We start from the raw sequence: 6,083 nt of genomic DNA on the forward strand, positions 1-6,083 counted from the left end.
ATGTAGAGGATAGGGAAATTCAAGATGGGACATGCCATCTCGTTTCCAACGACCGACAGCTGGTCCAGCGAACATTGTAGAGACTCAAAGGTAGGCAGAGTCAAAAGCCCTGGCAATATGAAGCTCGAGAAGCATACAGGGCACCTTGAGATTATAGGAGGCTAAGGCTGTGCTAAATTATGTGTGCAGTTTTGCATTATCTCTCAGCAACTTTACAGAACCAAATAACTCAAAAGTGGAATGGAAACGAGTATGATAGTTCGAGTGTTTGGGCAATAGTTCAATACAATAGAACCTACTTTCGTTAAATCGCACGAACGTCAAGATGGCCGAGTTGGTCTAAGGCGCCAGTTTCAGGTACTGGTCCGAAAGGGCGTGGGTTCAAATCCCATTCTTGACAACTTTTTCTTTTTTCTTTTTCTTTATCATTGCTGCGCCTGATAAAATTTGGTGTGATACTAGTTTTCTTGGGGATAGTTCTCTTTTGCTTAGTTCCTTAATAATAATTTGCACGTAAAAAATAGTTCCTTAATAATAATTTGCACGTAAAATGTAGTTCCTTAATAATTTGGACTATGGGTTAAGTGGTATAGATCAAGCATTAACTCTAGGAACAGTAAGCATTCGTTAACTCACTCGATGACGAGAAATGTGACTTCTTTCTCAATGTTTGTTTAATTTTATTCAATTCACATGGTGGAAGTGTTGAAGCCTGATTGTGTACCATGAAATGTGGAATTTCATGCGAATACTGGTTTGGTGGGATTAAGAGGGATGTACGGGTTTATTAAATATCTTATGCAATTTAATCAATGGCTGTAGTTTTTTTTATTGTTTTCCTCATAAAGATTTCAGTAGCAGTTTTAAAGATAATAGTTAATTCCCAAACAGAATTGCTATTGCTGTGAAGTTTCTTGTGCTAGTACTATTCTACCTTGCTTCTATTGAAATGTGTCCAAGGCTGGTAGTATTTCCTTAAATATGAAATCTTATCAGCATATTGGATTTTGCCCCACTGAAAAAAATGCACACCCTTTGGGTTGCTTCAGCGGCTCACCCATCGCCACATGTCCACGAGCCTTTCGCTCTATGCCGATGACGTCGTGCTGTTCTGCCACCCTGACGAGCGTGACCTCTCTGCGGTCCGCTGCATCCTGCGGATCTTCGGCACCGCCTCGGGTCTCCACACCAATTTGGACAAGTGCGCCGCGCTTCCCATCCGGTGCAACCCCGAGCTCCGAGACTCCCTCCCCGGTCTATTTCCGTCCCTCTTGGCGAGTTTTTTTTATCGTTTTCCTCATAAAGATTTCAGTAGCAGTTTTAAAGATAATAGTTAATTCCCAAACAGAATTGCTATTGCTGTGAAGTTTCTTGTGCTAGTACTATTCTACCTTGCTTCTATTGAAATGTGTCCAAGGCTGGTAGTATTTCCTTAAATATGAAATCTTATCAGCATATTGGATTTTGCCCCACTGAAAAAAATGCACACCCTTTGGGCTGCTTCAGCGGCTCACCCATCGCCACATGTCCACGAGCCTTTCGCTCTATGCCGATGACGTCGTGCTGTTCTGCCACCTTGACGAGCATGACCTGTCTGCGGTCCGCTGCATCCTGCGGATCTTCGGCACCGCCTCGGGTCTCCACACCAATTTGGACAAGTGCGCCGCGCTTCCCATCCGGTGCAACCCCGAGCTCCGAGACTCCCTCCCCGGTCTATTTCCGTCCCTCTTGGCGAGTTCCCCGTCAAGTACCTCGGCCTCCCGCTATCCATCCACAAGGTGCCTTCCTCCGCTTTGCAACCCTTTGTGGAGAGATTAGAGAAGAAGCTATCCCCTTGGTGGGCGTCCATGCTCTCCCGCGGCGAGCGTCTGGCCCTCGTCCGCCATGTTTTTTGCGCAATGCCGACCCACATATTGATCGCCATGTCATTGCACGGCTCCATCCTGCGACAGGTCAACCGCCTCATCCACGCTTTCCTCTGGCAGGGCCGTAAAACTACCAACGGAGGGCACTGCCTTGTCAGTTGGGGCAGGATCTGCCGACCGCTCGCCTATGGCGGCCTCAGCATCCCCGATCTCCAGCGCTGTGCTCACGCCCTGCAGACCCGCTGGCTTTGGCTGCAAAAGACCGACCCCACCCGCCCGTTGACCCACCTTCACATCCCCAGCAGCCCGACCGTGCAGGCCATCTTTCGGGCTTCCACCTCCTGGAATGTTGGCGACGGCAAATCCTGCATCTTCTGGCAGGATCACTGGATTGATGGTGCCTCCATTGTCGAGCTGGCGCCTCTTGTCCTCGCCGCGGTGCCCCGTCGGCGCCGTAAAACGCGCACGGTGGCTGCGGCCCTCGACTCCTACGCCTGGATCCACGACATCCTGAGCCCGCTTGGGCCAGAGGCTCTTATGCAATACTTCCACCTCTGGATTAGGCTCGGCCAGTTCACCCTCTCCGACGACCCAGACACCATCACCTGGCGCTGGACCTCGAATGGCGTGTACTCCGCCAAATCCTGCTACAAGGCCCTCTACGTTGGGTCCACGATCGAGCCCTCCTGGAAGCTCACCTGGAAATCTTAGGCTCCGCTTCATGTCAAGATCTTTCTCTAGCTTGCTTTCCAAGGACGTTGCTGGACTGCCGACCGTCTTGCACGCCGTGGACTCGCCCACGCACCGCTCTGCCTTCTCTGTGATCGGGAGCTCGAGACCATGGAGCATCTCCTTGCTGGCTGCACCTTCTCCCGGCAGGCCTGGCACGAGATCCTTTCTTGGTACCGCATCACGGGCACCCCGCTCCCGGACTCTTCTTCAGACTTTCGCGACTAGTTCTCCCTGGCGGTGCAGCACGCGTCGACCTGGCTGTGTCGCGGCCTCGCCTCGTTGGTCATCCTCATGGCCTGGCGCATCTGGAAGGCACGGAACGCCTGCGTCTTCAACGCTGCAGCGCCCTCGGTCACTCTCCTCGTCAACGACATTAAGGAAGACGCCCGCGGCTGGTCCGCCGCCGGAGCCAAAGGGCTCAGTAACCTACTCCCCATGCCGTAGCTTGTTTGCTCTTGGGGCCCGTGCGCACCCCTCTCCCTTGTATGCGCCACCGTAGTCCTCCCTCACGCCCTCCTGTGTACGTGCTTGTGAGACTACCCCTGTAACTGCTATCACTCCCCCTATCAATGCAATGATACGCAAGCCTTTTGCATATTCGCGAAAAAATGCACATAGAGTATACCTCGTATTCTTCAAATATCTTGCTGTTTGGAAATGTGGTAACCAAATCCAGTTTTCTAGTAGTAGCATTTTTAATTCCCGTAGTCAAGATGTGTCTGGAAACTAAACCTAATGTTTAATGCAATGATTTTGATGTGTTAATAGTGACTTGTTTTCTTCTTTTGGAATGCTGCTGTTTGCAATCATGCGCCATTTCTTTGATTTTCTTCCAATTAAATGTGTACCATATGAAGATGGATCTGGCGCCATTGAGAAGAGTGCACATGCAGCGTGTACCCAACATTTTGTGCACTCCCTCAATGAAGTATGCTGCCAGCTGAGGACAATTGGTGCTCATCTCATAGGCTTGGAATGTCTTGTCTGAGAAAAATGAGAGAATGACACTTCATGACCAGAGGGGGCATTTCAGCTCTCTACGAGTCCACCTTTAGAATAACCCCCAAGTAAATGTTGATAACACTTATGTTTCCTCTATGCCAAGTATGACTGGCTTATGCAGAGAAAATACTGGTCCACCCTCACCTCCGTGTGTGTCATGCCATAATATTTCAATACCGGTCAATCAAATGTTGGACATCCTGCTATTTTTGTGGAATGAACTATGAGTAGATGTTCAATCTCTTGAGGCTTCAATGGAGTGATTTTGTTCTTTCCAACCGAGAAAAGATTATCCTTTTTTGCACAGATTGATGGCATATTTTTAACACTTCGAGGCGACGGATTGCCTGCGCTGGCAAGATCACACCTGATTCTTTTTGTCAGCTCTGCACTGCCACACTTGTTCGCAAGTAGTTGAGCTACATTCTCGAGTCCCACGAAGGCCACCACTTCCTGTAATGAGGGAATGCCTCAAATATGGCCTTTGGTGCTCTATTCTAAATTGGCAAATTATGGATGTAGCTTCTTTTCCTTGCCGTTGAACACAAATGCTTAGAATCCACAAACTTAGGTAGAATGTTATACAAAGATCTTGAAATGGTCGTCCATACACCTCTGGGAGCTTGGGCGACATTTTCATAGTAGAAAAAAGATGGTCCGATATCTTGTTTAAGAATCATTCTGGTCATTCTAATTTATGAGTGGGGTATAATTGGGCAGGTTAAATCCAATCATTGGTTTTGGGAAAGGCATATATGTATATCATGGCTGCAATCCAAATTGCATTGTGTTGTACCTCCATACAACTTCCTCCTTTTCTTGTTCTCTTCCATTATTCTTGCTTTCTTTCTCCCACCAAAGGAAGCGAAGCATCTACCTCTAACCTGCCAATTGTACACATATTGCAATGTCCTTACATCAAACTAAAAGAGCGAAGCGTTTTCTTATTCCAATGTACATCAAACCAAAAAGTACCTGGTGGCCTGATAAGTTAAATTCTCCTAAAACCAGTGATGCACTAATCGAATTAACTAATATAGGGATATGAACATCCGCACCTAGGAATATTTTAACAAACACACACACACACACACACACAGAGAGAGAGAAGGAGAGAGAGACACACACACGCAATATTTAAAATAAATATTGTGTGTGTGTGTGTGTGTGTCATAAGGTGCCATTTCCACAGAAAAATGAACATTAAGGAAAAAAATTAAAATGACTGATACCACATCTTGTCATAGCCATATTAGCTCCATCTTCACAAAAAGCCCATTATCTACTAATGATTTGATCTTCTCGTCCTTCCCTAATATCTCTCGTACAAAATCCTGCACAAAAATATAACAAAAACTAAGATTAAAGAACACTTGTTATATATTACTGACTTCTTAATACCAACTAAATGACTAGCATTTCGTCCTTCCCTAACATCTCTCGTACAAAATCCTGCACAAAAATATAACAAAAACTAAGATTAAAGAACAATTGTTATGTATTACTGACTTCTTAATACCAACTAAATGACTAGCATTTCGTCTCTTTATGAGGATTCCTTGAGAATAACTCCCAAGTAAATAGTTGTAATACTTACAGTTTTTCCATGTGTATGAATTGCTTCTACTGATAAAATTGAAAATATTGGCGCAGCCTCACCTCCCTATGTGTCGTGCCATAATACTCCGATGCCAATCACATTTTGGATATCCTGCTATTGTTGTGGCATGAACTATTAGTACACAAGGGGATACTTCAATTAATATATCAACAAGTGGTAAGCAACGGTATCAACTTGGAATGAGTAGTCATCCCCTTGTGTGGTCCTTTGGGAAACTGAGTAGATATTCAATCTCTTGAGGCTCTAGTGGAGTGACTTTGTTCTTTCCAATCCAGACAAGATTCTCCTCTCTACATTGATTGATGGCATATTTTGTAACACTTCGAGGCAGTGGATTGCTCGTGCCGGAAATATCACATCAGAACCATTTTGTCAGCTTTGCACTTGCCACACTTGTTTGCAAGCAGTTGAGCAGTTTTCTCGAGTCCCAGGAAGGACACCGCTTCTTGTAACGACGGAATGCCTCAAATATGGCCTTTGGAGGCGGAGGTAGAAGAGGTGATCTATTCTCAATTGGAAAATTATGGATGTAGCTTCTTTTTCTTGTTGCTGCACACAAATGCTTAAAACTGACAAACTCAGGTTGAATGTCATACATAAATCTTGAAATGGTCATCCATAAACGTCCGGGAGCTCGAGCCACATTTCCATAGTAGAACAAAGGTGGTCCTTTATCTCAAGGTGCTCTTTCCATAGAAAAATGAACATCAAGGCAACAATTTTAAAATGTAGATAGTGATTGCTTGTATCTACGTTGGTAATACCTCAAAGAGAAGGGGGTGATGCAGCACAACAACGGTAAGTATTTCCCTCAGGTATGAAACCAAGGTTATCAATCTAGTAGGAGAATCAAGCAACACTAT

General features: G+C 45.7%; 1 non-coding gene across 1 annotated transcript; it reads left to right on the forward strand.

The window, feature by feature from the left end:
- The first annotated feature begins 319 nt into the window (after positions 1 to 319).
- TRNAL-CAG lies at positions 320 to 400 on the forward strand. The gene has a single exon. It is a non-coding gene; the product is annotated as a tRNA-Leu (tRNA).
- Positions 401 to 6,083: the final 5,683 nt, after the last annotated feature.

The sequence above is a fragment of the Triticum dicoccoides genome, chromosome 3A (assembly GCF_002162155.2).
Source record: "Triticum dicoccoides isolate Atlit2015 ecotype Zavitan chromosome 3A, WEW_v2.0, whole genome shotgun sequence".
In the NCBI taxonomy this organism is placed as follows: Eukaryota; Viridiplantae; Streptophyta; class Magnoliopsida; order Poales; family Poaceae; genus Triticum; species Triticum dicoccoides.